The sequence below is a fragment of the Anas platyrhynchos genome, chromosome 7, assembly GCF_047663525.1.
Source record: "Anas platyrhynchos isolate ZD024472 breed Pekin duck chromosome 7, IASCAAS_PekinDuck_T2T, whole genome shotgun sequence".
NCBI classification, from domain to species: domain Eukaryota; kingdom Metazoa; phylum Chordata; class Aves; order Anseriformes; family Anatidae; genus Anas; species Anas platyrhynchos.
Genome location: NC_092593.1, coordinates 38,264,714 through 38,291,535, shown reverse-complemented (window position 1 = coordinate 38,291,535; position 26,822 = coordinate 38,264,714). Strand labels below are relative to the sequence as shown.

The window sequence follows — 26,822 nt, the reverse complement described above, 5'->3', positions numbered from 1 at the left end:
GCTTCCACTTCCAGTAAGAAGTGCGTTATTTCTGCCCCGGCTGCAGGGGCATTTTCCAGCTCTGCTAATTTCACGTTCAAGACTGCGTAGGATGCAAAAGGAATTAATGTCACTAGGGTAACCTGCTGCCTAGTTGCCAAAGTAAAGCCTGCTTTCTCTAAATCATTTAAAGAAAATTCATTGCTAGTATAGCTTGCCCACTTAATACCTGATTTATTTGCTTACTAAATGCATCTGCATGGTACTTGTTGCTGTTTTGGGGAGGAGTAAAACTCCTAAAAGAGATCGTTTGAGGATTTTAGTCAAATTATTGGCCAAATGTGTAATTCAAATAATCATTGTTACTGTCCAGAGAGGTATAAACTAACGTGAAGAGGGGCACCAGGTTAATTTTCTGGGACGTGATTCCTAGTGGTATCAGTGATGTGGCAGTTCTGTGCCACCTGCTCCAGCCTTTTTCTTTTCCCTTCACTGTGGAAAATCAGGAATTGTCCCACTACTGTCAGCATGAATCTTCAAATTCTCTAGGGCTCTGATACAGATCTGTGATCCACTTTTCAGCCTTGCTAATGTCTCCGCATCATCACAATCTTCACACCATTCGTCCTCTCAGCATGATGTCAGACTGTTTCCCCACAGACTCCTTCCACTTGCTTCAGCAGGAATATTCCAAAAGAACAACGTGTTCATTTTCTTCAGTTGTAGAAGCTTCCTGATTTTTACAAAAGCACGATCTATTGATAGTGTATCCATACCACCTCACCACAGCCTACAAGTACTGATGGTTTTCTCTGCAGATTTGACAGGCACATTTATACATCAGATAGCAAGATCGTGAAGGTGTGTTTTACAAGTGACATTTCAGTATGACTTTGGATGCAGTGTGTATGGATCTAATTCCATATTACTTGCCTAAGGGTACAGTTCTAAAATTAAATCTCTGCAAGTACCAACAGAAGCTGACAATTGCTTTTATCATCGTAATTTTAACCACAATTCGGTGATCTTTATGCACATTTCAGCAACTATCTGGAAGCATTAGGAACTGCAGCAGATTTAATTTCTTCACCTAAGAACTATTTCCATAATTTCATAAAATGTTTTTGGTAGGAGACGAGTGCTTTAGTATTTGTAATTAATATACAACTTCCCACTGGCAATTTAATGTTTTCTAAAGCCAAACTTGGCCATGTTTTCATTTGCTTCATGTGCTAACTAACATTCCTATATGGCCAGTGGCAGCAGGCCAGTGCAGATAGGTGCTCAGAGGTATGTCTCTGGGAGTTTTACCAGATGAGGCTCTGCAGATCAGCTCTCTAACCAGGTGGCCCAGCGTGCTGAGTTTCTTCTCTGCACACTAAAAGGGTGCGGAGCTTCTGTGAAGCCCCTTGGCTCCCTGGCTGGATGCATGCCTGCCCTGGCATTAGGCAATACCAGATGGTGGCAGCTCCCAAGGGCCCAAGGGCAGCGAAGCCCAGGCATGCTTTGCCTCGCTGTGCAGGTTGCAGGGAATCACTTAGGGACTCCTCTACAGCACACAAATCCCCAGCTGGGGGCTGCAGATGGTTTTCACTCTCATTAAGCCTTTTGTGCAGCACAAAGGAGGCAGGACAGCCCAGAGAACGTGTCCTGCAGATTTTGGCACCTAGGGTGATTCTTTCAATTAATATTTCCACCTGCTGCACAGTAATCTGTCCAGAAGTCCCGTGAAACATCGCATTTCCATCCCATGTGAATGGTCTTCCAGTAGGTCTTCTTAGCATTTTGTTTGGCTTTTAAATCGTCATGACAAAGAAACTCTTATTTTGGGTATTCAGCTTGGCCTGTTGTCTTTCAGATAACTGAATTGCTGGGAAAGTGAGAAATTTCATATAATATAGAACTGCATTTCTTGCCTTTTAACACTAAGTCACCAGTGTCCAAAGTTAGAGCAGCTGAAAATCCCTTTTGTAAAGGGTGCATTCTCATGCCTGTGTGTTGTAGGTTCTTATCGCAGGCAGAACTGCAAGGGCAGTAACTGGAAGTTTTGGATGTCCAATTTATTTTTCATGGTAAAAGATTTTTAGAATTCATAGTTTTGCAGTTTTCTTACTAAACCATTTTGTGGGATGACTGAAACTTGTTTTTTCTCCAGTGAAATCATTTCCAAGAACAAGTAGCACAAACATTCTTTGAAAGTTTTTATCTTCTAGTACAGTTTCTGCTATTTTGACAGGAGAGTAGAAGAATGTTTGTAACTTTCATCCAGTCAAAGCTCTGTCTAAGACACTTTGTAACTTTAAACAGGTATTCCTCAGCCCAGAAATGTCCTCCCATGCATTGCACACTTCAGGTCTCTGATACAGAACATTTTTAGAGCCCTAGGAGACACAGTAGGAATCCCCACTTCGGCCAAGTTGATTTCATATTTCTGTCACTGGTTTCTTTTGCATTGTATTTTCAGCAAAGGAGAGGATGTGGATCCAGGCAAGGGAAAAAAGAGCCCTAGAGTCAGAAAGAGGGGAAAAAATGTTTGCTACAGAAAAGCAGGCTGTTTGTCTCCATCTTTGAGTCTATTGAAGGTTAACTACTCATTTCCTCAGCACGTGGCTCTGAAAAGTTAGCCTCTTCCTTAGCAGCACAGCGCCTGTAGATGTATGAGCATCCATGGAGACAAGAGAAATAGCAATTTCTTTATGAAGTGGCTTTGTATTCTACTGTGCACTCAACTCCATTCAGTAACAGCCATGTCTAGGAAAATTGAAAATAATCCCAAACCATACCAAAGACATGGGAACTGTTCATAAAGAACTGTATGTGTAGCATGAAATACACATTTAGCAGAAATATAAGCAGAGAAATTGACAGCTTTGTAGTTTCTGAAAAGTAGTAGTGCTGAATTTCTACAAATACCTTGTGTTTTACTACTGTTGTGATTGCTGCCTTTTATGTTTGGGGAAGTTGAGGGGATTTTATAGGTTCATATAAATTAACGCTTTTGCTCAGTGGAAATAGGATTTTTTTTTTTTCAAGCACAGGCGCAAGGACATTCTTAAAATCCTTTTTGAGGGAGAGAAACGTGAAAATCCAGTGTCTGATTTATGCAGTTTTTTTCATTTGACAGATGAGAAGTCTTAACTTAAAGACAGCCTGCACTTGTGTCACACCGTCAAAGGGCTTTTACAGCCTGCAAATCCACTGAGAATAATTCATTAGCTAACGGTTTTCATCTTCTCAGTTTCTCATCTCCTCATTATAAAAATGTCATGATAACCAAAAACAAAGCACAAATAACTATAAATGTTATGAAATTCTTGGCATCACACATTCTTTTTTCCCCCTTTGATCTTGTTTCAGGAAGTAAAATAGGCACTATGTTATCCGTACCAAGTGAAGCTACCACCAAAGAGAGAGATGTATTTGACAACACCCAAATCGCTACTAACCTGTACATAATCATCTGAATCCGAGCCTTTAATGTAAATCTAAACAGATATATTGCAGTAGTACGGTATTCTTCAGTATAAAGGGCCAGACTCATCAGTCGCAATGACCATTTGCACCCTTAGCGTATGTAAGCTATGCTGTAAGCACCAATACATGTGCACAGGAAGCAACTGAAAGAAAGTGTAAAGGTTTTAGGTAGATGGAAGGATGTTGATGACTGTCATGGCTTGACCTACTTTGGAACAGAGCCGCATACGCCCAGATCTGGAGCAGTTCGTCTCGCGTCGTGCAGAAGAGCTGAAGAACAAATTCCCTTGCGCTGTTGAAGCCCAAGGCAGATGTGCCGTGGGCTTCCATAGAGAAAGGATTTCAAGGCCAGGGATTTGGGAATACGCTACAAGCTGTACAAAACCGGCTTTGTATTTGGATATACATTCACACAGTTTCCAGCTGGTTATTCTCATGAAATAGTTTCTAAAGCGACCTATTTAGTTGGCCATGTGTTGGTTGATGCTTGATACAGAAAACAGCTGTAGAATACAGAATATAGTTAGGACTGCCGTGCTCCTTGCTTGTGGGAAGCCTTTGCCTTTATAAAACTCAGACCAGACAGCAGAGCGTGAGGTGTCGGCTCAGTAACAGCAACCAGGACCTGGTCAGCCAGGACCGGCTGTGTGTGCGCCCCTTGCTCCTGCTTTTGTTGGGCTGCGCTGCTGCGGCGGGTGGCACATCGCCGCTCCTCTGCTGCTGCAGCGCGGGGTTTGAGTTTCCCTTGCATTCAGGCGCCTGTGGCCGCGCTTCCCCACGCAGACACTCGGGGACAAAGACCGAGGCAAACGGGCGAGTAAGTGGGGGACGCAGAGCCGCCTGCACCAGCCAGGATCACTGAACACTGAGGAAATGGGAAAGGACGGCTCTGCTGCGCCCGGATGACACGGATAACAGCGCTGAGAACCGTGAGTGAATTCGGAAAAAAAAATTAAAGAATAACGCGGAAACGGGCATTTTGGAGCGGCTGCAGCTCAGGGGGAGCTCCCCCAGGCGCGTACCGGGGGCCGGGGCCGTGTGGCGGCGGGGGCGGCCGCCTTCCTCCGCGGCCTCCCCCCGGCCCCGGCGCCGCCCAGGCCCCGCGGGGCTGCGGCCCGGGCCCGGTGGCGCTGTCGGGGGCGGGGGCCGGGCCGCGGCCCCGGCGCTGAGGGGAGGCGCTCGCCCCGCCGCGGGCGCCCGGGGGCCGCCGCCGCCGCCGCCGCTGCCGCAAGGACGGGGGGGTCCGGCCGCCGCCCTCCGCCGGAGCCCGCCGCAGTGCGCTGAGGGGAGGCGAGGTGAGAGGAGAGCAGAGGAGGGGGCCGGGCCCGGGGGGGGGCTCTGGGGGGGCTCTGCGGCGGCTCCGCGCTCGGCCCCGGGGGTCTCAGAGCCGTGTGCGAGGCGCGGTGGCGGCGGGAAGGGGGGCTCCTGGAGCTCCCCTCCTGCGGCTTGCTGCTGTGGTAGCGGGGAGATGCTCCCTTAGCACGCCGGTTTTGTCTCCCAACCTCTCCGTGCTCGAGTCGGTGCAGAGCGGGAGGGTTATCTGGATGGAAAATAAAAATCGTTTCTAGGCCGTGTGGTACCAAGATCTGGGGTGTGTGTGTTGCATGTAGACAGTGATAGTTACATAATTTAATCTTTCTTGGTTTGCTAGCGAATAGATGGCAGGAGCGCAGTGTATTTATACCATCCTCCTTTCCTTGCTGGGATGCTCTGTGCACAAGTCCCCGCACTGCGTTTGCGGGAGATGCAGCCCCCAGCGCCTCCCGTGCCCGAGCCCCGGCAGCAGCTTTGGCTTGCTTCCCTCACAGCCAGCCAGGGCGGCCTCCTGCCTGCTCCGAAACTTCTCTTCTAGCTCCTTTCCTCCCCAGCCATTACATTGCATCAGGAAAATAAAGTCACACCAGTCTACTTCAGTAGAAATTATTCACAGCGCTAAGAAATCTGTGTTGGGGATGGATTAAAAAAAAACCAAACCACACAACACACACCTTCTAACAATACGCAGATGCCCAGTTTCCCCAGCTGTTAGACTCCTTTGGAAAAGTCCTCTGCTGGCGTGGTTGCAGCATCAGCCCCGAGGTATGATGTCAGTATCAGCATCCAAAAGGAGCAAACCCAACGCTTCCTTTCTGTCACCACTGCTCCCCCAAAAATCCTCTCATGTCAGCTGGAGATAGCTCAGAGCATGTCAGGTGCTGTCCTGCACGTGTGTATCGATGTAGATATCCATCCCTGTTTGTGTCGGATGCTGGAATTTAAACTTAGCACCGTGAAATGGACTCTGAGATCGCACAAAGTTCAGAGGCACCATTTTGATGTCATGCTTAGTAGCAGTTTAACTCCAGAGAATTGTGGCTGGAAAGCGCTCGGTTCACCTTGCTTTGGCACCAGGAGAAGGCTGCCTGTAAAGGCAAACTTGTGGCATAGCTCGGTCCTGCTGGCTTGGCGTGGAGTGCTCACATCTCCCCACGAGGACCCTCAGCCTCCCTTAAAGACTGTCTTTGCTATCTTGCTATTTATTTTTAAAGGCAATTTAGCTAATGGGCACTTCTATTTGCTTTACACTTGCTGTGTTTTTTCAAACCTGTTAAATTCACAGTGTTACGCCTTTAAGAAACCTTGTGATGTTACAGTGGCTGCCAGCCAGAACAATGTACTGGTTTGTCAGATTTCCCGAGAAGAAATGGAATAAATTTCCTTTTTCCCACTTTATAAGATTAAATAGTAATGCCTAATTGAAAAAATTAATAGGCTTTTTTGTTTTCTTTGTGGGCCACTGTTACTCAAACTGCAGCTAAGGCTCCAGTATGCTGTAAAACAGGGGACTTCCTGAGTCTGGGACTGAATCTGCTTATTGCATTCTTGAATAATTAAATATAATTTGTTTTCCATTTTATCTTTTTTTAGTCCGACTCAGCATTTTTATTTTTTTTTTTTCTAAAAACTCTCCTTTTGTCAGACAGAAACAGGATGCTTAGGGTATTGCATTTATTCCATTGACTACCAGGTACTGACATAAGGGAGATAGTGACAAAACACCTATCTGGGTATCGGTACTTAATTGTTGAAAATGAGATGTAAACGTGTGTTTAAAGTTAATTACCATGCCCAAAGCTTCTGTTCAAGAGCATAGCCAATGGTGCTGCCTTTCACAGGATGGGATGCTCAGCGTGGCTGAGCCTGGTGATGTTGATGGTGTCGGGGTGTCATCGTGCCTGGCCTGCTCACTCTGCCCATCGCTGACCTTTTGGTTATGTTGTGCAGGGGAAAGGCTGGAGTGAAGGTGCTCACCAGCAGGCAGAGCATTAACTTCAGTGCCCGTCAGATGGAACCACTGGTGAATAAAACACAGTGAATCGTCATGTGGTGTTTCAGGGCTTAAAAATAAGGGAAAGGCAATGGACAAGTGACATGAATGTTTCCTATAGAAGTCCTCCTCCAGCGTAAAAGGAAAGGAGACAAACTCCTGTGTGCGTGGAAGCCTGTGTGTTAGCACTCGGAAGCTAATGACCCTATATGAGGTGTTTGTCTAACCATACCAGGGCCCTCGCAGGGTGAGAAGAACGTGATTAACTATCATTATTATAAATTGGTATTTGAGTTTAGTGTCTAGGAAAAGTTCCACCTCATTTCCACTGAAATTGTAGAAAACTGTGCACTATTTATATGGATAATGATATCAGGCCTCTGTGGCAGCTTGTTCATGGCCAGTTGGAGCACCAGTGATGTTAAAGAAGAGGTAGAAAACACCTTTTTCTCTGGCCAGAGCAAAAGTGATGATAAAGCTTTGTGTAGCGTGGGCATGTGCTGCAAGGGCACGTCTTCATGGGGTGGGATCAGGAACCTTTGTCCTCAAAGCTTGCCTGCCGCTGCCAGGTGCTGATAGCTTTTTGAGGTCTAGAGCACGCTGTGTGTTTGCAAGTGATCTGGGCGTGGAGGCTGAAAGGTACCGGGACTGACAGTTTCCATTTTGTGGGAATCCAGCTTGTAATGGAATTGGGCCTACCTCCTGGGATTGAGGTAAGGTGAGGAGAAATTTTCTGCTGAAATACTGTGGTACTTGTAGAAGAGCTTAAGGAAAACTTTCCAAGTGTTATTTGCTTTAGAGAAATATAGCTGCTAAGCTAAGTAGCAAAGAAGAGTGCTCTCTTCTGAGCATCTTGGTGAAACTTCCGAGTTTTCATATTAAAAGACTGCAGCCAGGTCGTGAATTCTCATGGGAGGTACAAGCCCTGGACTCTTAATTCGAGATGCAGTTGCTCGTGTTACAAGTGAACAACAAGTGTTTCCGTCGTCCCCTCCAGCACCTAGGAATCCTGTTATTTGTTTTGATCCAGTTGATGTTAGGCTTCCAAAGCTCTGCTGACGGGATGTATGAGCTCAGATGTCAAGGCAAATGGCTAGTTGTAGCCTTCATATCTTCCTGTCTTACTTGCGCAGAGCTGTTGATTTTCCCCGTGATACTGGGGAGAACATTTCAGTGGCTGTGGCTGAGCCTTGTTGGGGTGTGGATGGTTCTGACTCCGGATTGCTTGCGTCATGTTACATTTATGCAGTTTTGAGTCACAACTGTATGTGTATTTTTATGATTGAGGAGGACTGGTATGTTGATACAAACGTTGTTGAATGGACGACAGCACTTGTATTTACTGATTTGTTTTGTACCTTTGTCCTGAAGTATGTGATTCTGAAAAAACAGAAAATGGCATTTTCTTAAATAATAGTTTTGAAAGATAAAAATGAATTTATCTCTCTTTATTTAAAAATAATTTTTGAGAAATAAAAATAAATAAGCATATGAAAAAGGTTCTTTTCTTACACTTTTCTATGTGGCACAATTGTAGCATGTATGTGTTCTGGAGAAGCGATTATAATTGAAATGAATTTGAAATGGAAATGTGAATTTGGCATTATTTGTCCAAAAGACCTGATCAGTATGGTCAAGCCGAAGTCAGTGGTCAAAGTAGTGCACTGTTTGCCCTTTAGAAATATTAGGGAAGTACCCAAAAGTGGATGCTTGGTGGTCTGAGCTATTTGCTTTGGGAGTGGGTAAGGAGTGGAGGGAGTTGTCGTGACATAATTAATATTTTGGGTTTTGTTCTTTGTATCAGCAGTGGAAATTATCTGGGAATTGTCTGGGAATTATTAGCCCTTGGTAATAAAGAAAAGAATGTTAAAATTGAACAGTGAAATATACAGCGGAATCGTTGAGCTGGTGGTTCTTGATGCTGGTGTACAACAAATCACAAAATGAGGAGGAAAACCGCAGAATTGTTCAGATAGTTTAGGTGATTTGGTTCCGATTTCTTATGGGGCATGCCTCTGTTCCTCTGAGAAGCTGCACAGGGACACACACAGTCTGATTTGCGGACTTCTAGTCATAAAAACTTTAATAACATTGTCAATATGCCTCTATGCCTTGTATTGACCACAGCAGAAAGATACGAGGTAACAACAATTAACATTTACATAATAAGCCCACCTAAATATTGCATGGAGGACAGTCAAATGTGTTCTCTTAAGTGCTACGATGGCCAGGATCCATTGGCTAGGATCCTCTTGAAAATCAGATTAAAAGTTTCTGTGCTTGACAAATACAATGTCATTAGTTTAAAAATTCCCTGAAGGCTGGTATTGTAATTAGATGAGCCTGAAGCTTACAGCAGTAAAATTCATTTTCCTCCAGGAATGACAAACAGCATCTTTTTTAAAAAGAAAAAATAAAATACATTGACTGATCCTTGTCAGAGCGAGTAACCACGGTAGGAAAGAAGAGTTTGCCAGGAATAAATGCGACAGCTGAAGCCACAGCTCCTTACAGTCAGCGGGGTGGCCCAGCCGCAGGATGGTGGGAAGCAGCAAGATCTGCAAGAGTCCTGCTGAAAGAGTACTGACAAGTGATCATTCATGAGGTGCCGAAGTGGGGATGCATGTTACAGGTGCTGAGTATTCGCAAAAATAGCCACAAAAAAATTACAGAACCAGCAACTCATTTTGGATCTTGTTTGTCACAAAAACGTCCTCCCATCTTTGGGTGATTCTTTGTTCTTTCAAAGAGTGTGAAATTCGTAGTTCTAGGCTACAGCATTCTGGCTTCAAAAGCTGTGCTTGTGAAGCTGTGTATTCTCTTTAGTTAAGATGTATTTTAAAGCCAGCTATTCGGCTCAGTAGGTTGTGTTAATTTGCTGCAGCATTACTGGTTTGAATCTTTGAAGCTGGTACTTTGAGAAAGTAGTGATTCTCTCATACGAAACAGGAGTAGAGACTGTGAACTCATCTCTTTAAAATGCAACCACAGCTACATAAAAACGTCACCTATGTTTCTTCGCTTACTGCTCTAATAAAGACACCTACATTGACTAAATGAACGTAGATATTGTTATCAAGGACGTAATTCCTCAAATATTTGTATTGCATAGGAAAATTACAAACCTGACTGTGGTGGGCTCTCTGAGACTGTTGAAACTTTGGTTGGGGTGAGCAGGGCTGTCGAGGTACCTGCTGTCCAGCCGCTTGAAAGTAGCATGGATCAGACAGATCAGTGTTTTGTGAGAAGAGCATTTATCATGTATGCCACGTGGCTTCAGCATCTGTTCCCTGGCTTGTTCTGTGTACAAGTAGAGGTACAGCCCTAAAGGCAAGGCTCTATGTTTTGGGGTTAGAAAAGGCACCAATTCCGTTCTTGTTTCCAAGAGAGGAAAAAACAAACAAACAAAAAAACCCCAAAACCACTCTCCTCTTGATGAGAAAACAAAACTTAAGAAGATTTATTGCCTATTGTTGTTTCAAGTGTATGTGTCCATAAATATGTACAGATATACACCTTGTTTCATAAAATATCTGGCTTCACGTTGCAAGTAACGTCATGTTGAGTAATGTCCAGATCATTGCAAAAATGCTGTGAGGATCTAAGTATGTGTAGAAAAGTATCAGAACTAGAATAAATGCCAGAGTTCATTGTTGTTTTCAACTATGTTTTTGACACAGATGCTTGCCTGATAATCTCTGTGTGAAGTTATGGCATCCTTCTGTTTTTCTAAAATGGTTTCACTGTTTGTTTTGGAAGATTTTTTTGGTTTTATGTTATTTTCTTTTTTGTTTGTTTGTTTTTGTTTTATTACTGATATTAATAGAAACTGCAGGCAGGGACATAGACTTAAGTACTGGATTTCTAGCAAAGGCAAATTAATAAGGTTTTGGTTTAGATGTACTCCTGAAAGCTTTTTTTTTTTTTTTAATTGTCTGTATTGCACTTGTTATGTTTGCCTCATCGTGATCACCAACTGAAACCACCAGCTGCCAAGGCTTTAAGAACATGAAGTCAGGAGATTTGTAGCTCTTCTATGGCTTGCTGTACACTTTTCTCAGTTTACAAAGTTTGAGGTATTGTAGACACAAGTACGTTCAGTGCCTCTTGATATAAGCTTTATCAGTCTTCAGTTAGCCGTAAAGAGACAGTCCTTGCATCTTTAAGGAAAAAAAAGGCTGACAAGTTTTGTTTCTTGTTTCTGAGGATAAATGTATTTCTATTACATTTGCTGATTATAAATGTATGGGGTAAATAAAATCAGTGTAAGGAGGACTAATATATGTATGTAATTTTATTACTTTAATGGGAGAAGTACCTCATGTTGGCAAGAATGAATCTCCTGTTTCACGGCTTTTTATCTTACTGTAAATGTGTGATTAGTGTTTATTTATATTTTTTTTTATTCAGTACTGAAGTCCATTTTGGCTCTGCTCTTAAAAGAAAAGATAAGCCACAGGTCTCATGCCTTTCACTGTGTCTCCTTTCCAAGGTTTGTGGTGTTACTGTTACCAAATAAGTCTTTTTCTTTCCAATGTTTTGATAAAAATCCACCCAAACAGAAGAGGAGACTGCTGTGAGGGAAAAAAAACAAAACAACACAAGAATGAACACTTAAACTCTCAAGTACTCAGCCTGGAAATATAGAAGTACTTTTCCTCAAATCTTTCTGCTCTGTAATCTTCAGTTTTATCTGAGGCTCTCATACACTCACACATTTCTGACAGATTAACATCATTTTCTAAATTCATGACATCCCTTTTGTAATGCCTAAGACAATGTTGGCTATCTGTATATTTGACAAAGACTTTCTTTACTAAAATATGCATTGATTAACAATGTGTGAAACAACATAATGGAAATAATCTTCCTAAGTACAGATGACAAAGAGTTCAACCCTTTAAATACTTCAGATACAGGAGAATCCTGGAAGAAGAAATATTTCCAAGCTTCATTTCTGAATGTAAAATGTGTTGATTTAGTGTCTTTGCTGATTGTATAGCATTTGGCTAACAAAAAGCATAGTGAAAGAGTAAAGGGTTTAACGTTCTACTGAGTATGCTTTGTGGCTGGTGACACAGGCTGTAACCCAGCTTGTCAAGTAATTATTTTGCTCTGAGTCCACAACTCTAACAGAAATTGATGAATGCTCACTCATGTAAGTAGCCCTATGAAAAATCAATGTCATAATCTCTCCTTGTTAGTACGGAAACAGGTGTGAAATCACTCCCTGCCCCTGCAGTCTTAATAGTGGGGACAGGGAGATGGCATCCCAAAACTATCCCACGGGTTCTGGTTGTGCACCTTCCTGCTGTCGTGGATGACTTATCTCTTTGTTCCTCCTCTGTACGTTGTAAGTGTAACCCTGATTCATTATGGAAGCTGCTAATGACATCTTTCAGACTGACTCCCTAAGTCCAATACAAGTTGTTGAAGCCTCGGAATGGTGTCTTCTAAGGAAGGAGAAAAAATTGAAGCCTTGCATCGTGTGGAAAAGAAATGAATCTTCTCCGCTGAGTGCTGCACTGAACGATTTGGATAGCTGGTCTTGTAACACTACTGTTATTTTTCTGAAAGTTTCCCAACTTAATGAGGTTTACTGAAAAAGGAAACAGTTGTAAGCCTGATTACAGCTCATGTAAATGGGCCTAATTCTTAATTGGGCTACTCTGATTTATACTCCTTAAAACAGGTCAATTACAATTTAAATTAAGTGGATTAAAAGAATATAGTCCACTTTGATAAATGGATCTGATCAGTTTTTCCTTCAACCTGTGCAATATGCTGAGAAACCTGTTTTAAAATACTGTGGGATGCAGTTTACTACATAAAAATAGCAAAAATATTGGGTGACATGTTCACATTTGATGTATATAAGGAAAAAAGCTTTCTAGTGTGAATATTTTACTTTCCAGCTTTCCTATGAAATAGGCTCTTCAGTGGGTATGGGTATGGCTGCATGTACATCACCTTTGCAAGACATTAGATAGCTTATTATTAGATAGCTTAGTTTAACTGGAGTTGATTTCACCTATTTCACCTTCTGGCCAAAACTGAACGTGTAATACTGCCAGCTATTTTTTTTTTCGTGTGTGTGTATGCACAGAAATACAGAGTAGCTGTAAGTCTTTATTCATTACTTATACATGGGGAGGACCCAAGCAATAAAGAATTCCAAGTGCTTGTAGCTTTGTTCCGATCAGTGCAGGAAAAGTTTTGTACAGGCATTCGTTGTGGAAAGACTGAGTAGTGCTGGGAACTGTTCCATGTGCGCCTGGCTGGTGTGCTGCAGGTAGTAAAGGCTCAAGGGTGAAAGAACTGGGGCTTAAATGCTCTTGTTTGTAAGGGTTCAGCTACTGAGCAGTCTTCCAGACTGGATCAGTGAAATCTGAAGTCTTACAGAAGTTTACAAATGTCCATTTCTGACAAAGCATTTCCATGAGAAGTCATGTCCCAGCGTGAAAAATATCCTCTTGCTGCTCTTACCTCTCTTTCAGGAAGCATGTCATAAAAACTGCTTGTTTAAACTGTACTTTTGTTCAATGGGACAACCTCTGTTCAGTCTGCTAATGACCTCGCTATTGCTTTTGCTTTACAGATACTGCCATTAGTCGTAGCAGCTGTATAAAACTCAAAGACTAGTACAGACATTCTCCTGTTTCCTGTTGAAACTTAGGATGGCAAAGCAACGCATCCCCCAAACACTATTAAGCTTCTTAAGTATCTTTCCTTCCAAGAAATAATGTCCTATAAAGAACTATAGCTGGCATATCCTCCTATTCCTGAGTGATAGTTCTACCATTATGGAGTTGATTATTTTAAATTAAACTTGGTTCTTTTAAGAGTCGAAGTGATGATATGTAATAACAGATTATGAGATTTTTTCCCCTTAATTAACATTAGTGTGCATTTAATGCGTCTGTTTAATTACAAAACTTCAGAATTTTAATCGATTTAACCACAGAACAAGAACAATGTGAATTTTAAGACAATATATATTCGGAAACGTCACATATCCGTTATCTTTAAATTATTCTTTTGATTCCTTTCTTTGAAGTTTTCCTATCTTATCATCCTATATGTCCCAAAGCACTTTTTCTTTTGATTTCCTTCCTTCGCTGATTTTCTCTCACTGTTATTTTTGTGTGTGTGTCTTCAGGGATCTCTGCAATTCTCATCATTCTAACACCTCCCCAGGCCTTCAGTAATTTTGGACTTCTGCAGTTCTCTGCATACACATTACTTCTCGCAGCCCTCCTTGCCCTTTTCTTTTTCTTTTCTAGTGAGGATGGAGCCTGGAGAGTTAGCTCAAGTCTGAATGTGCCTGAGTAGAGTAATAGAAGAAAATACTTTTCTGAAGACGTGCTCTCGATCATGGAGACAGCTCTGGAGACAGCCATGCTGTCCAGCTATGGGATGAGCAAAATGTGAGTCGGGGGCAGTGTTGTGGCCAGAAAACAAGAGCTGTGATGAGGATTCAGGTGCCTCTCCCCTCTGCCTGGTGTGTTGCAGGGGACTGGGCTCACCTTTTCTATCAGCTGCAGAACTGTGCCAGTGCTCTGACTTTTCTGAAAGATGTCACACATGAGCCTGAAAACGTGTTGTTGTTAGATATCTCCCATGCATCAGGGAAGGATGGCACATACTGGCTTTTGCTTTCACCTCCAGCAACTCCAGTACACTAGCAATGAGGAGGAACATTCAAAGGAGCTTATTTCTTTCTCTCCCACAATAATGAAGAGAAGGACGCTCTCTTTCAAAGTTATGCAAGAAGGCAGATGAAGCAAGGAGTAATTTGGGTCAGTTTACAAAATCACTTGCTGCAGGTGTGCATGTGGTTTTTATCAGTTGGAATGGCACAGCTTTTTTCATAGAACCCAGCCATAAAAGAGTAAGGTTAGTACTTGGATTTTTTTAGTCTCTTCAAAAAATTAAAAATACAGTGGTATGCCCACACACACAATACTATTTTAGGTTAAGATTTTTTTAGCAAAATCATGCAATTGTTAGAGCCATTTCTGAGCTGAGAACAGATTTGTTTTTTAAGTTTTTTACATACAGTAATTTCAAAGTATCAGTCTAGAAGTGGTCTGTGATGCTTTTAGTTCTTGAAAAGTATTATTATCAGATGCAAGGGCTGTGAGCAATAAGTAAACATCAGTGATACATACATGTGCTTATGTAGTCATAATTGTTGCAGAAATAGGTGCTGCGTGTTAGCGGTCCTTCTAAGACTACGAAGTAATGAGGAGACTTTTCTTTTTCTCTTAGGACAGTGGTGCTTTGGAGCATACTCTTTGAACAACTCGATGCAGGCAATTATATTTTGAATTTGAGATGTTGGAACAAAAAAAATAATCATTCCTCTGCCAGTTATGATGTATAGAAGCCTTTTGTACTTCCCTGTTCTTTGTTAGCTTTGAACATTTCTGATTAGCATCAACACTTAGAAAGTCTACATGGGCTAAAATCTATCATAACAGACCCTACTGAAGTGTATTTGTGTCTAAAACTGTGAATTTTGATCTAAATCAAATGCTTTTGGCTTTCAAACCTCATGGTCTTGTTTGGGGCAGCTGCTTATAGAGAAAAAATTAAAAAGCAGCTGTATGAGGGTTTCAAGTCATGAGCTTCTATCATGTCCTCTGTTCTTTCCGTCTGCCTGGATTCACATCTTGCACTTTTACTGTGATTCTCATCTGAAGCACAAACTTGTGAGCCGTGCTCTTGAGAAATTTCTGCTGAACTTGGTAAAATGTTAGCATTAGGTAACGCATGCCAATCTGTAACTGGTGTTTTATCCTGCAAAATAACATGCCAGGTATGGAATTCATAAGATCAGTCAGGAAAACCAGAATACCCTTTCTTTGGGAAGTCTGTGGAGGCTAGCAAGCAGTTTTGTGGGAGATGAACAGCTTTTGCAAAATGAAAGGCACAAGTCACAGCTTAATTGTAAATATTTGATACAGCTTGGTATTTAACACTGCATTGCTCTACTCAATAGCCAATTAACAGCTTATTTTCACTGTTATTAACACATTCAGAAGGAAGCTTGCTTCTATGGAAAGAGGAGGAGAAAAAATAAACTTGTCAAAAAGCAATTAAATATTTAGCCGTAACTTTGTCTGGAAAGGACTCTGGGAATTACATAAGCTGTGTGTTGGATGTTCATCCATCACTCACATAAACCAGCAATTGGGTGGGAAATCTGGACTGCTTTAGTTCAGAAAGAGCCTTTTAGATAACATTATCGTGAAACTTGTAACAGAAATACCGGCCCCTAAATACCTTGCCTTGTTCTTCCTCTTTGATTAAGCAGGAGAGGTTTTGTTCTTCCTTTAGCAGCTGAAGAACATCAGCCTCAGGAGAACAGAGACTCATGTAGCTGCTCTAGTACTGAGTGCAGTAGGTTTTACTCTTTATATAGAGGGCTAAAAGCACAAGGCACTGTCTAACTCTATAGGAATTTTAAAGAATGACTGAAAATATAGTAGGACTAGACAAGAAGTCTAGTTCTATTTCATATTATTTCAAAAGTATGAAATAGCTTTAATGAAATGAAGTTGTGTTGAATTTTTATTTTTATTTTTTTTTGTATGGAAAAACAGTGGGAAGGATGACAGATACCTATAGAATCATGATTAATACAGAGAAACTGAATAGATTTATTTTTTCTTTCATTGTTTGAGATAGTGTAAAATCTAGGCAGTAGCTAACAAAGCCATCATGGAAGAAACATGAAAAATAAAACACAACGTAGTTAAATTCTGCTTGTTATAAAGTATTGTGGGAACCAAAAATACCTAAATTATGATATAGTAGTACTTGGAAATGGTTCAGAACAGCGTGCCAGGGTGGCAAGATTTAGGGGCGATGGTGGCTCACATAGCTTAGACTGGGTGCACTGGTGTGACTGGAGGGGGTGAGGGGCGGCAAAATCAGGCTTTTGAACATGAGAGACCCTTTTCAGATTTGAGATGGCAGCACCAATCTCAGAAACTAAGTGCACTTTGAAAATAACAGCTCTGAGTTTAACTGGAAATCTGTGTGACTGTTGGTTCCCCAAAGCCACTGTTAAAAATACAAAACCAAATTGACTGCTGTTGTGGTGAGAACCTGTTATGCTTTGCTTTCAGCGTGGAGACTGCATGATATCTGCTCTGGAAATGCTGTTTTATATCAATGTATACATTCAGTAGTTCTGCATAAGGGAAAACGTTCCTGCGAGAGAAAAAAGATTTGGATAGCTTAATCACTCTTCAGCCCCCTGACAATTTGCAGGTGTTGGTGGTGCTTTGGCTGCTCTTCCAGAGAATAGAGCCTCATCACGACCTGCAGCAGGGTTAAGATGTAGGTAGAACCACGCTGTGGTAAGTTGTAGCTCAACTAAATCATACATTTGTGGCCTCCCCCTGCAGTGTTTAATGGATGATTAAAAACGGCCTGTTTTGTTTCAATAAATGTTCTTATTTTCTGTAAGAAATGCCAGGCTTGTTAAAATACCTCCATATTCATTAAGAGAAGTTTTAAAATGCTTTATATAGTTCACTGTGATTGCTTTGTTAAGTGTTTTAGAGAAGAAAAATGTTTCCTGAGAAAAAATGTGGGGCCCAGAGTAAAAAATAAGTAGCTTCTCTGCTTGGAAGGAAAGGTAGGTAGCGATAATTTAGCAGTCTTGCACTTGTATTCATGAGGACTGTTCACTTACAGTATCGTTGACAGCAAAAGCTTGCTGTCAGTTGTGGGGGGCAAATTTTTCTTATATTGCAAATTGTCTTCACTGAAAAATTACACTTTTTGTTTAGTTTATGAGAAAACAAAACAGTCATGGGATGGTTCTAATGATTTAGGTGGTTTTATTTGTTTGTTTTTCAATGGATTTTAATATCTGTGGATGCACTTACAGTGCGCACCTCGTTCCTTAGCCCATAGGGTTGTGAAGGTGAGTTACAGGTTAGGCAGTGTGGACCAGCATCCTTAAGAAGAAACGCACGGGCACTGGGGAGTCGGGTCTGGTCAACTCAGGGCTGTGAGGAAGTAAGGAGGAGGCCTAAAAGGAGGTAAATGACTGTTAAAAGTCATTTGCCATGCTAAATTGCCATTTAGGCTGTTGAAGGGTTCCAAGGCTTGTCATCTGTTACTGGCATGGTAGCTTTATTTAACGGGCTAAAAAGAATTAAACAGTGCAATTTTATTACTGCTTGTTCTAGTTTTATATTTCTTCATTTCAGCTGATGATTTGGGGGGTGATCAGCATTGCGCAATTGTTTTCTCTTTCAAAAACAAAGAGAATGGGTCCCCGTTAAATAGGCACAATATATTGTTCATATGAGCTAGTGTGTTTGAATGTTCATGTAGAAGCAGGCTGCATGAAGAGACTGATTTGCCCGTACTGTGATTCTACTGCTATCGATGCTGGAGAACACACTACTGCGTATTGTCAAGAATCAGTCCTATCAAAGCCATTGTATACCACTTGATTTCTTAAGCCTTCCTGCAATTCAGGAATTCAGTTTCCATGTTACTTTGTTTTCTGTGTTTTTATGTTTAAAATACAACATTTTAAGTACATTGATGTATACATTTAGCTTTTCCATATATTGAATTCAGTATGCAGTATTTAAAACCATGTTTTTAAACTTTGGTTGGTAGCCTTGGGCAAAAGCTTTTTATATTATATTCTTATATGTATATATTTTCTTCTGGTTCTGTAAGTACATTGTTACACTTTCTTGACTCTAATCCAGAAATGTTCCGAGTGTAGCAAAGTTCACATCACTGGCTGTGATTAAAAGAGGCGAGTTTGGACCTTACTAAATTTCCTGGTTGACCTCAAAGGCATTTAGTTTTAAGAGGGATATGGAAAAGAAACATTGGAGTTCATCCAGAATGTGACCTTAATAGTCAGGTTTTTGTTTTGCTTGCCCAGTGTGCACGATATAATTCGTGTTCATTTTTGAGAATTTAATTTCTTATCTTCACAGCATCACCTGCAACAGAACCTAAGCTAATGTAATGTTGGCTCAGATGCAGCAGGACTGTGGTCTTCTTTTCTTCAGGGCACTCGTTAAGTAGGTAGGAACACTTGGGAACAGTAAGAACTTGTGCTGACATCATGCAGGTACTAGACTTGTGTTTGAATTTACACACGAGTAGCTATTTAGGAAAACGTTTATGTTTAATTAACTATCAGAGACGTGTTTGCATTTAATCTCTTTATCAAGCATTTATGTTAATAACAGTTCTCCGAACTTCAACAATAACTTGTAAGAAGGAATTTACCTAAAGTAATTTTCCTTTAAGAAAGGGCAAAGAAATGGTTTAATAAACACCTTTGTCTTTTAGACGTTAGCTTTGATGCACTTTGCTGGAAAAAAAAATAATTCATGTATTTGGATTTGTAGGGCTACTTAGTTGAACTTTGTTTCATAAAAAGAAAGCAGTCTTAATTGTAAAAAAAATATATATACAGTCCAATAAAATTGATCACTAGGGATGAGAGGGGAAGTGCAAAGCAAAAGTAGAATTTTACGTGATTCTTATTTAAAAAAAAAAAAAGGTATTGCACACTTAATTTTGAACCTTATTCTGTTAGACTTTTTCCCTTATTTTCTTGTGTACCTTGCAGCCAGAGGCTTAGTACAGGAGTGGAGTTTTGCAAATTTTTTTTTAGTCAGAATTGTGTCGTACCTCAAGAGGCAGTTACTTCTGTAGTAGAAATGTGGATCTGAAAAACAGTGGCATTACTGCAAACTGGCCATGATGAAGGAAGGTACTGTCCTTGTCCTGAAAAAAGCTGCCAAAGAATCGAGGGCCAAATTTGAACACTAAGCAAGAAACCTGACAGTTTGGTAGTGGACTATGTTTAAGAATTGAACTGTTTTGAAGCTGAAATCCCAAATCATCCAAGTGGTGGAGCACATTGTTCAGTCCAGGTTGGCAGAATACTGAAGTGCCTGCTCAGTTAGCACAGATGCTTAATTGGGTGACTGGAGGAAAGCCGTAATTGCAGATGTTGAAAAATGGAAGTCAAACTCCTTTCTTTTTGGAAAATCAGCCTTATTTTTATGAAATAAATCCCTAGGTTGTCTTTGAAATGCAGGTGCCTATAGGGATCTTTTTTCCTTTAGAGAGGAGGCTTTAGGTCCAAAAAAGATGGAGGAGTTCCTGTGGGAGTGGCAAAATCTGGGTTTATAGACAGATTGAACGCGAACTTCCCATCTTTGAAATTGCTTTTGAAGACAAACTCAGATAAGTTGAGTATGTTGTTGCTCAGAATATCATTCTTCTGCCTGTTACTTTCGTAGCTGGTTATTTGTGTGTTTAAACACTAATATTTTGTTCAGGTTAAGTTTTATTCATATTACATGTGCAGTTTTTGTTAGACTCTTGGCTTAGACACAAATCTGTGAAGATAAATGAAACTCAGCTGAATCTGATGAGCTCGGTGGGCCTTTCTTGCCTCCTCTGCTGCAAATCGGTGAGCCTGTGTCTGTTCAGTTTCAGGAAGGCACTGTAGCGACTTCAGTGGCATTAGACTGAATTTTGTGTGACTCAGAAACCAGGAGACAGTAAAGCTCAGGGCCTCTATCTGAAGGCCTCTCCGAGTGTGGTATCTTCAGCTGATGGTGTACCAAAGAAAAGCAAAATAATCGTCTATTCAGCTCCCTGCACCCTAGCCAAAGCACACACAAAAAAGCAAAGCAAAGATCTGATGGTCTGATTGGGGGAAATAATCCATTCCTACACCAGGTGGTGATCTGCTTTACTTTGGTCAAGTGATCTGTGCTTAGCTATCTGTTTGTTTAAAACACTCGGTGTGTCATCTTGTAACATTTGTCTAAGGAACATGATTGGGGTAACATTGGTATGTTCTTTTTCCTGTGGCTCACAAAGAACCAGTCGAAGGCAATACTTGTAGTACTGATGATGCAGACCCCAGAAAGAAATGCTCTTCATTTCACTCCTTTCACAACCTTTATATAAATTGTTCCAGAGGTAAATGAGAGCCTTCACTTTATGAGCGTGTCACAGAATCGTGTAAAAAGGATTCTGCCTGATGGTAAGCCTTGCATTTTTGCCTTCAGTCTTTCTCAGTAAACTGTTTCAAGGTTCAGCTACAATCACTGCTAGGAAATTGCAGAATGTTTCAAGGTTGCATTGATCTAGCTTGAACTGTTAGGCATTGGATCCTATTGCATTGTCATCAGCAAGGTTGAAAAGGTCTTGCTACCAAATCTCCTTTTCAGTGAGAAAGTGCTTATGTCTGGTAATTGGATGACCTTTCAGTCTTCTCTTCAGTTAGCTAATGTAGACAGGGATCCCTAAGACTTCAGAAATTGAAAAAAAAAAAAAATGATACAGGAAAGTAAATGGTGAATGATGGTGAGAGTATGGGAGGCAGAGCAAATAGGATGGCATTTATGAAACATACTAGGAACAAATACACTTAAAAAAACACAAACCAAAACTCAAAAAAATTAAGTCAACTATCTTTGCTGGATGGTGTAATTATAAACATCACAGGAAGGCAGAATTGTATGCCTGCTACCTGGATAGACCCCACAGAACCATCAAGGTTCTCTACCTAATACTATAAGGAGCTTCTGGGATCTTCTGCCTGTATCTTCCACTTCTGGGATGGGAAAACTTGGAGAAAATTTGTTTCATAAAAACAAAAACACCACCACCAACATCAGAAAAAATGAAAGTTCACACCTAGTATATGAAAATGTTTAAACACCTTTCCCCACCAAATTACCAACTTTCCATTTACATCTGTATCAAGTATTGATTTAAGCTCTAATTTTGGGACTACTTTTGTGCAAATTTCCATTACATTCATTGGGGTTGTGCAGGGTCTGCTTACACAAAAAGAGCTGCAGTGCTGTAATCTGCTAAGTTTAAGGACTTGTAAGGTAACAGGGAAAGGGCTAAGAATATTTCTAGGAGCATGGTAATTGGAGGTTGCTGCTCCCAGAACCATTCATCGAGCCTGCAGCATGCTCTGTGTGTTCTGCAGCTGTGCCAAAAAATGCTCTGCATGAATAATCTGGGCAGTTGTGGTCTGTTCCCAGTTTCTGGGCTTAACTTCAAAACACCTCAGGATGTCTGGCAAAATACCCTTTCCACGTGTTGGAAGAGGGCATACACCGCAGCACCACGTGTGAACAGATTAGTGCACACACGGAAGTTCAAGGGACTGAGAGGAGGTGCAGTATTTGGTCTTCAGTTGACACCAAAAGAATATCAAATGTCTTCCTGGCCAGGAGCGACGGCATACACTGTGCTCTCCTGCACAGTACAGGACGAAACTTCTCAGAGTCTTTTGGGGTGAGTTCATACACAGCTTCTGGGGAGCTGAGATGCAGGATTTGACAGATAAGTTCCCTGGTCTGTGCCGTGCAGGAAGGCACATTAGGTGGGCTTAATTCTGTCTTCAGAATTGAACTCTGTAGCAATTGCTGCGTTGTTTATGATCAAGACCTGTATGTGGCCTTTGTACAAGTGTTATTTGTTTTTTCCCCACAGTTTTCCAAATTTCTTGACTGCTTTCCTCTCTTTTCTTTGTCATTCATTGTACTAGCTTTCCTTCTGTGTCCTTTTACTTGTTTTTGCCAGTGATTAGCTCTCATCCTGTTGGTTTAATTTTTTTAATTTTTTTTGTTTTTTGAGAGAAAATGCAACTTGGCTGATGTTATCTGGGAGCAAGCCAGTAGCAGCCAAAAGCCGAATGGAAACTAAGTCTGCCAAAGTTTTCCCATTTTAGATGAAACTGCCCAACTTGGATATCATCAGTTTTGTGTGGTGGTATCTGGATTTTGACTGCAAGGTGATCTTGGTGATGGTGTCCACACAACCACAAGCCTCTTGGTTACCTCCTCTTCCTTGGCATAGCTGGTTACTGGCACAGTAGGTTGATGCTGCTACCCTGTGGCTAGAGCCTCAGCGTTTAAATGCACTCACACAGTCTTCACAAACACTGCCTCACCTTAAGGAGATAAGTCACACAACACTGAAGGAAAGAAAAAAGCTTTCCTTTTTTTTTTTCCTTTTTTTTTTTTTTTCTGCGTGGCTTTGTTGTATAAAGAGCACGGCAACGCAGCACTGCTGAAATCAGAGTTCTTTGCTGATTGCTTAAATAGACCCTAGGCTCCTTTTAGTTCATGCCACCAAAGATGAATATGTTTGGTGTCGAGCTGGTTAATGAGCGGAAAGTGAGGGCACTGGGAAGACAGGCCCTGGTTACTGGCAAGCTTTTCCTTGCTCCAAGATGCACTGCGTCCCGAGGTGGGGGAAGGCTGTTCCTTGGAGATGTTTGCCTTGGAGTCAGTAATGGAGCATGACAAGCAGATACTGTTAATAATATTAGCTCTGTATTTTATTCTGGTATTGCGTTTGTATCTACTATGCAAAATAAGATGCTCCATGAGTTTAGGAAACTCCAGAGATAATCCAGAAATCTGATGTGTGTGTAGCTGAAGGAAACTGCTGAAAGCAATGGATTTTTTTTTTATTTTTATTTTTTTTGAATGGGAGTACCCATCACCATCAGGGGTTCACAAGCAGTGGACCCTCAGAATTTGTGTAGTTGCCTGTAGTCTGCATCTGAAGGGTTACATTTAAGCAACTAGTAGCCTCAATGGTAGGTTTTTAAGTCTTGTGAATTTTGTATTTTTTTTTTTTTACACACTGAGTATCAGTAGGGAAAATGGGCACCCTTCAGAAACAAGGTACTGTACCAGCTAATTCAGTGCAGAGGTAGTCATCTTTGTCCCTTACTGCTTTATTTTCAATGAAACACAAACTGGCTTTGAGGTTGAATAGAATACCGTAAATATTTTGCGAATAGGATATATGTAATTAAGAATACAGGTGTGTATTATTAAATAAAACTTTGGTCAAGAAGGAATTTTGAATTATACTTTAGAAAAACATGACGATGAAATGCAGATAAATGTGAGATTTAATTCAGGGTTAAGCTGTAGAAATATTTAACTGGACTTAAAAATGCAGTAATTCTAAAGGTTAAATGAAAACGTGTATAGCTTTAAATTAATGAGCTATATAATCAAGGTATCAAAGTTTCCTTTGCTTTCTTCTTCTGGCATCATTCCTCGTGGTTGGTCAAGTGTCTTTTCTTGTATGAAGAAATTCAGGACTGCTGTCTAAGGATTAACAGAAGCTTTGGATAATTCATTAGTCTGATAAAAAAAGGGCTTGCAGCAGGAACTGGCAATTTATTTTGATTCTTTTTGAAATGACTGTGTTGGAAGATATCAGAGTAATGAATATATTCAGTATCAGTGTAAAGATAAACTAAAACAATAATTAGCTTTGAACTTTTGTGTATGAAAGTATACTGAACTGAACTTGCATGAAAGGAGAGGAGGTGGCCAATCTGCTCTTTGAAAACTCCCACTAAGACTGTTTTATGCTCCATACCTGGCTCTACAGGAGGATTAAAGACACTGAATCTGGGATTAAGAGTCACTGACGTGGCTCTTCTCAGTGGTGGGGTCTTGGATTTATTTGGGGATGGGGAAAGTGCTTGAGACCTGCAGACCTGTGTTTGTTCCTTTTTTTTTCCTCAGGTAGGAATCATATGTAACTATGTGCTCCTGATCGTAGTCTGTAGTAAATTCGTGAGAGTTTCTGACTAACAAGAACAGACAGTGAATCAATCAAAGTCATTCTTGCACTGGGTTCAGCTTTTCCTGCTGCCAATGATGTGGCTCCTAATCCTTCAGAAATGCATTCAGAAATTATCTGGTGTCATAAAGATACCAGATAATTGTTTCTGTCAGGATCTTTCTTCATTTTCTCTCTGATTCCTTTCAGTGAACAAAAGTATTAACTCTCACTTCATGTTATGCTAATATTTATTTGATTTTTATTTTATTTTGTAAATGTTTGCCATTCTGCAGCATAGCTCTAGTTTCTCAGCTTTCTATTTCAGCACCTGGTGAGGCTGATGGCTAGTGGCAGTCTTGCAAGTATAGGTTCTTGCAGAGCCTATACAGCATATACTGAGTAAGAGCTTGACCTGAAACAGTGCCCTTCATCCCGAGGAGAGGACTTGCATGTTGGTTTGGAGAGGTGAGAATACTCTGTTCTGCATCCAGATTTTCTGTCTGACTCTTGCCTACCGTTTATCAATTCCAATTCAAGTTTCAATGGTGTACATCTTAATTTGGGTACCCACTGTTCATTCACCGATCTGTTTTTGTCTCTATACTTAGGTGCTTCCTGGATTATTTCCTATTACAGTTTTGTTCCCCGTTCCAAGCAGTCAAATTTTAAGTCTCAAGACTTACCTTCTGGAAGTCCACACCGTCTCTCACTGCTGGTGTAAACACTTCGCTGTGCTGCACAGATCCTGCACCACTGCGATTGGTGGGACCCCCTTGCAATCAGCAAAAAACTAGCTTAATTGTTTTCTAGGATAAAAGAAAGCATTTAATTTAGGGAGTGTAGGTTGTATAGTAGTTAGTCAGAATCCTTCAGGTTGGAAAAGACCTTTAAGACCATCTAGTCCAGCCTTTAATCTAGTGCTGACAAGTCAACCACTAAACTGTGCTACTACATTCTATGTCTACATGTTTCTGGAAGACCTCCAGGGATGGTGACTCAACCACTTCCTTGGGCAGCCCGTTCCAATCCCCTCCAGCCCTTTCAGAAAATAAATTTCTCCTAATGTCCAATCTAAACCTCCCCTGGTGCAACTTGAGACCGTTTTCCCTCACCTAATCACTTGGTGCTTGGGAGAAGAGCCTGAACTCCACCTTGCTACAACCTCCTGTAAGGTAATTGTAAAGTAAAAAAAACAAAAACCAAAAAACAAAAAACACCACACAACAAAACCAAAAACATTGTAAGATTATAAGATGCTCTTGTCCTTTCATGAGATTACTGAACATTAGGAAGCTGCTGAAGACTGGAAAAAGTGCAAGTAAAGTGGTAGGGTTTCTGCAGTGGTAAGAGGAAAAGGTTGGCCTTTCATCTCCATGTTGACTGAACACTGTTGGTTGATAGGATGATCAGAGCCATGCATGTGGCATACAGAGTCCTGGCAGACTTGCAGAGAAAACAAAACATACAAATTCCATCCTTGGATCAATACTCATAAGTTCTCACTGACTTCTTTAGAGCCCAATGCTTTCCAAAATGCAAGCTCTAGCAAATCTGTCAATGTTGTGAGATTTTTGCTGTGCTGTTGACCTGCTAGCTGCTTCTCATTTTTTTTTTTTTTTTAATTCTCTTTTGTTTACATTCTTCAGGGCAGGAATTATTTCTTATTCTGTCTAGGCACAGCACCTTGCTCATCACCTTAACACACGAATAAAGCAACCCTAAGAAGTTGCTTGGAGGGTATGGTACCAGGAGCTTCGTTTGTTCCTGAAATGTCAGAATTATTTTTTTTTCCAAGTTCATTAGAGTTGGATAAGCCAATCTGAACTGGTTGTAGCCTTCCATGAGAAAATCTAAATAGGAGGGTTCACAAAGTAGATGCTTATTCATGTTCTAGTTAATAACAATTTTCCGTGTTAGATTTTTTTGTAGTGCAGACTGTCTCTTCCAAAGTGTCCAAGGCATCCCAGGCACCCAGATTTTGACTTTCACCTGTTAAAATGTGTGTGTGTTTTTTTTCCCCAATTATTATTATTTTTATTTTTTCCAAGTTGACTCCCACTGTTCAGACCACTGCCATCATACTTCTTCCACCCTAAGAGTCTGGAAAGGGAATATTTTTCCTGGTGTTTCTGGCTCCATGCTCATGTGTGATCCCACAGCTTTCTGATGAGCGTGCCACTTTGAAATTGTACGTGGCAAAGCTCCCTGGCGAATCAGCTAAGCTAACCTTGGTTTATGCCAGTCTACGTATTCTTAGAATATGGCTAAAACCTGTTCTTACAGATCGTATACATAAAACATTTTCAAGGTGAATGGGAAGTTACTGTTTATTGTATGTATTTAATCTACCTAGATTAATCCTTAAAGCTTCTAGTTCTCTAGAAGGGCCACCTGGAGAAACATCCCAGGACCATGGCCAGACAGCTAA

The 26,822-nt window shown here is 41.0% G+C and overlaps 1 protein-coding gene across 5 annotated transcripts in view; it reads left to right on the top strand.

The window, feature by feature from the left end:
* Positions 1-26,822, top strand: part of HECW2 (HECT, C2 and WW domain containing E3 ubiquitin protein ligase 2) — a 192,474-nt gene that overhangs the window by 24,144 nt on the left and 141,508 nt on the right. For 3 of the 5 annotated variants that reach the window (XR_011810504.1, XM_027461783.3, XM_072040572.1), the window contains exon 1: positions 4,595-4,748. The exons of 1 other annotated variant lie outside the window; for it this stretch is intronic. The gene's annotated coding sequence lies outside the window, so the exon portion shown is untranslated. Of the gene's footprint in view, positions 1-4,065; positions 4,383-4,594; positions 4,749-26,822 lie in introns of those variants that run through there. One more of the 5 variants, XM_072040569.1, reaches the window with a different exon arrangement.